We start from the raw sequence: 4,894 nt of genomic DNA on the forward strand, positions 1-4,894 counted from the left end.
GACAAGTAAGAAAAACTTCATTACGACAACACGAGCAAACGACCAAAGAGTCATTGTTCACAAGCCAATATTAAAACGGCAAAGATTAAACTGTTCGTAAGCCAAAACGGCTAAAAACAACTGTCTACAAGCCAAAACAAAACGGCTAAACAAGAACGATGGAACAAAGAGTTCATTTCTTCGGAACATCAACAACCTGGCCATCCTTAATAATCTTAAAAACGCCAATTGCCGACGTGTCGAACTCGGGGGCAACAATTTTGATTTGGGCCTTCAGGGCTTCCTCGGTGCCCAAAATCGCGCCTTTACCCTGTTTAACGACGTCTTTGTACTTGGCCTTCCATGTTGCCAGTTCGGCCTCCACGGCCCGCTTCCCCTCCTCGACTTCGGCCGTACGCTTCTGCGCCTCGCCGACCTGTTTCTCCAGAGCCATCTCACGCTCGACCAGACGTTCAATCGTTGCGTCCGACTCTTTCTGTTTCTTCTCGGCAGCTGTTAACTTTTGTTCGGCGGAGGCAGCTTTCTGCTCAGCGGCGGTAGCCTTCTTCTCGGCGGCGTCCAACTTCTCCGAAGATTGAGTCAACTGCTGCCGGAGAGTTTCCACTTCACTTTTCAATTCATTGTTGGCCTTCCCAGCGGAGGCCAACTTCCGACGAAGAGACTCCATCCCGGACAACTCGAACTCGGCCTTCCGAGCAATAACCGCACCGCGCAGAAGAGTGCGGTACATCCACCTCGCCTGCCCGGCAAGGGATGACTCATGAAAATGTTCCTCCGTACCAGGGATCAGCTGGGTGTCTATAAATTTTGAGGCGTCGAAATTCCTTTCCATAACGGTAAGGACACCCTCGGGACTAGACGACGCCGTGGATGTCTTTTTTCTCTTTCTCTTCAGGTTAGAGACCTCCACCACCTCCTCCTCATCATCCGATTTAGGCACCGAACCCCCAATCCCGGCAACCTCACGGATAGGGGAAACACGGACCGCCTTGCCACCTTCAACCGAGGCGCCCTGAGCCGAGGTCTCGATCTCGTCGGTTGCGGCCCTCTGTTCGGGAACATCCTGGCCCTCCGGGGGAGCATTAGGCCCCTCGGAGACAGGCTGCTCGTCACCTTCCTCGTCGTCGCCGCCGGCAAGAAAGGTTTGAAACAGATCGGTAAGGCCCGTCACCGACGCAGACATATCCACTGCAAGAAACCAAAGAAGGTCGGTTAGTCGTCACACAATATCAATAAAGGGAAAAAGATAAAGCGTAAAGTAAAGAGCTTCTCACAAATATAATTACGACCGGAGTCCCGATCACCCATGAGGAGGTGGGGATTTACTGGGTTCTTCCCAAAAACCGCGTTTAGCACCTCGGCAATCTGCTGATCTTCTGCCGACATGTTTTTGTAAACTACCTTAATAAAACTATTGGCTCCTGCCCCGAAGCTCCAATAAGTCGGGATGAGCCGTACCCCCTCCAGAGACAACCAAAAGGGGTGGCGACCTTTGGCCGGACGGACTTTAAAATACTTGTCCTTAAACCCATGGTAAGAATCTTCGAACAAGCCGAAGATCTTCCGACCCTGAGCAGCCCGGAAGGACATGAACCCTTTCCTATGTTTCCCCTGCTTGGAAGGGTTTGTGAGGGTGAAGAAGAAGAGGAAGACATCTACGGACACCGGCAGGTCGAGATATTCACAAACCATCTCGAAACAGCGGATCGAAGCCCAACTGTTCGGATGCAACTGCGACGGTGACACGGAAATTCGGTTTAAGAGCGCCATTTGAAAGGCGGAGAACGGAATGCGAACTCCGACTTGAGTGAACATGGCCTTGTAGAACCAAATCCAGTCGGCAACCCGGCTGGGTTGGAAGTTGATTTCATACAACCGCTCGTGAGCAGCCGGGACGAAGGCGTCATAATTGGCCTCCTCGTCAGTCCCGCCACACAAATACCCGGCTTGTCGGAACTCGGTGAGCTCCTCCTCGCTCATTTGGTTGGGTGAATCCCTCACATCTGAGACGACCCAAGCATACTGGTCGTAAGCCGCAGGGTTAACGGATGCTCGGGAGACCGTGCGGGCCATACCTACATGGGGGTACCATCCAGTTAGTCTAAGAGATCGGTCGCTCAGGCCGAAAACAAACACCACCCCCCACGATTTCCCGACTAAAGGCAAACAAGACTAAGTCTAGAGGAACGAGAAAAAGCCTACCCTAGAATGGTACTTTCCCCCCTAACACGTCTACTCGCAACTAAGGCTACGCAGTAATATCAAAAGAACCAAGCAACAAACATACCAAAAATAATACCTAAAAGGAGGGATGATTCGAAAATTACCTAAGTTGATGGAGAAAAGGATGATTGCGAGTCTGGAAAAGTGCAAGGAACACGAACGGAGGCACCACAGCAATGCCTTGGAATCTTGTAGCAAGGAGGAAGAAAGGAAGAATAGGGAGTGTGAGAAAAGTGTAGAAATGTCAAAACAGATCGTTTAAAAACTACCTCCAGAGCGCGAAACACCTGGGGGCAGAATGGGCTTTTCAAAAGGGGTTTTTCACCCCATTATGAGCATTTAATGCTCGGCACGGGAAACGAAGCGATGAAAACGGTTGCTTTGAGCAACCAAGAGACGCGCGTGGAGACACAACCTCCCAGCGATCAGCCGACCAAACGAAACGCGAAGGCGACACGCCATTGGTAGCTCCTACGACTACCATTGGCGCGTGGAGGCACTGTTACGGCCTGGCCCAAAAAACGCACGGGCCGGTCCGACCCGATCTCTACCCGACCCGGTCACGTGCCCTCCAACCGACCCGGACACGCGTCCTGTACGGCTCGCACGTGGCTGCAGGACAACGTCCTCGGAAATATGGGCCTGTCCTCGTCTTGGGGCCCACTACTGACATGTATATAAGGAGAAGATTGGCTCTTCCCCCGAGGTATGTCACTTTCCCACATCATTCCCCCTGCTTGTACGATTTCTGACTTAGGCGTCGGAGTGTCTTTGCAGGTGGCACCCCCCCTCGTCCATTCACCAGCCCAAGTGCTCGTCAGCTCGAGTAGTCCGCTACCAGTGCGACCCAAGTCAAGGCGTCCCCACCTATCCACCCTTTCACTTGTACTCCCGACCTGTCTGGAACCCGATTACCGAACATTGGCACCGTCTGTGGGGACCCTCTTTGCCTGAATGGAAGTCGCGCCGGGCCCCGGCGACCGAGCTCGAGTAGCCGGAGCGGAGGGGGCAGCCTCCGTCGCCTCACAACGAGGAGGCCGGAGATCCCCCCAACAACACGCGAGAACCCGACCGTTCGGGGGAACGGGCGGCGATAGCGCCATAATAATGCAGGAGCTACGCCACAGAGTCCAGAACCTTGAACGACAGCTAGCCGACCGGGAGAGGGATGGATGGTCTACCGATCCAAGCTACACCCCGTCTCCCGGGGGCGAGGAGGAAGAGAGCTCTCACCGAAGCCACTCACGGCGTATATCTGCATCCCGGACGGAAACAGAGGAATCACCTATTCCAAGAAGACGGAACGACACGGTCATCTACTCTCGCGGCAGACAAACTCGCCGAACGACAAGAGGTCGTGAGGACGGAGAAGGGAAAACCGAGAGAACACGACAACCTGTGATAATGGGTGCCACGCCGTTCCACCGATCTATCCTCGAGGTCCGGTTGCCGAAACACTTCGACAAACCGACGGACATGAGGTATGACGGAACCCAAGACCCTCTAGAACATCTCACGGCCTTTGAGGCTAGAATGAACCTAGAGGGAGTAGGCGACGAGGTAAGGTGCCGCGCCTTCCCGGTAACCTTAGCAGGACCAGCGATCAGATGGTTTAATGGCCTCCCTCAAGGCTCCATTTACAGTTTCCCGGACATCAGCCGCGCCTTCCTGGCCCAATTCACAACACGAATAGCAAAAGCCAAGCATCCTATCAACCTTCTCGGGGTAACCCAGAGACAGGGAGAGCCGACCAGAAGGTACTTGGATCGGTTCAACGACGAATGCTTGGAAATCGACGGCTTAACCGACTCGGTGGCCAGTCTCTGCCTGACGAATGGCCTCCTCAACGAGAACTTTCGAAAACACCTCACCACGAAGCCGGTTTGGACAATGCATGAAATCCAAACGGTGGCGAAGGAGTACATCAACGACGAGGAGGTCAGCCGAGTAGTGGCAGCCAATAAGCGGCAGCCCGGTTACGGCCAGGCTCGGCAGTCCGGAGGAGACGGTGAAAGAACAAAGGAAAAGGCTAGAGAGGAGGCATCGAACAAGGCACCTAGGCCGTTCCCTCGAGTTGGGAAATTTACTAACTACACTCCACTCGCCCTTCCCATAGTGGAAGTTTACCAACAAATAGCTGAGAAGGGAATTCTTCCGAAACCCCGACCACTCAAGGACCGCACGGGTGGAAACAAGAACCTTTATTGTGATTACCATAAGGGATACGGCCATCAAACACAGGACTGTTTCGACCTGAAGGATGCATTAGAACAGGCGATAAGGGAAGGAAAACTAGCAGCGTTCTCCCACCTCATCAGGGAGCCGAGAAGGCGTTATCGCGACCAGGACGAGGAAGGCAAGACACGCTCGGCCAAGCGGCGACAGGAGCCCGAAGATAGAGACCATGGCCTCACTGTAATAAACGTGGTAATGGCAAAAAACGCCGCACCAAAGTCCCGGTCGGCACACAAGAAGGACGCCAAGATTCTGGCGATCTCATCTCAACCAGTGCAAAACACCAAAAAACCTCCATCCATTTCTTTCGGCCCAGAAGACCAATGGTTCAGCGACGCCCCGGAAAACCCACCCATGGTCATAACGGCCAGGGTGGGAACCGGCCTCGTCAAACGGATCCTTGTCGACACTGGAGCTGATTCAAACATCATGTTCC

At 53.6% G+C, this 4,894-nt stretch overlaps 2 protein-coding genes across 8 annotated transcripts in view; one reads left to right on the plus strand and one right to left on the minus strand.

Annotated features, from left to right (window-relative positions):
* Window positions 1–4,894, minus strand: part of LOC107473062 (naringenin 8-dimethylallyltransferase 1, chloroplastic) — a 36,080-nt gene that overhangs the window by 18,240 nt on the left and 12,946 nt on the right. The gene's annotated exons all lie outside the window — the stretch shown is intronic.
* Window positions 1–4,894, plus strand: part of LOC107469573 (uncharacterized) — a 14,713-nt gene that overhangs the window by 5,900 nt on the left and 3,919 nt on the right. The gene's annotated exons all lie outside the window — the stretch shown is intronic.

Source organism: Arachis duranensis, chromosome 1, assembly GCF_000817695.3.
Source record: "Arachis duranensis cultivar V14167 chromosome 1, aradu.V14167.gnm2.J7QH, whole genome shotgun sequence".
Classification (NCBI taxonomy): domain Eukaryota; kingdom Viridiplantae; phylum Streptophyta; class Magnoliopsida; order Fabales; family Fabaceae; genus Arachis; species Arachis duranensis.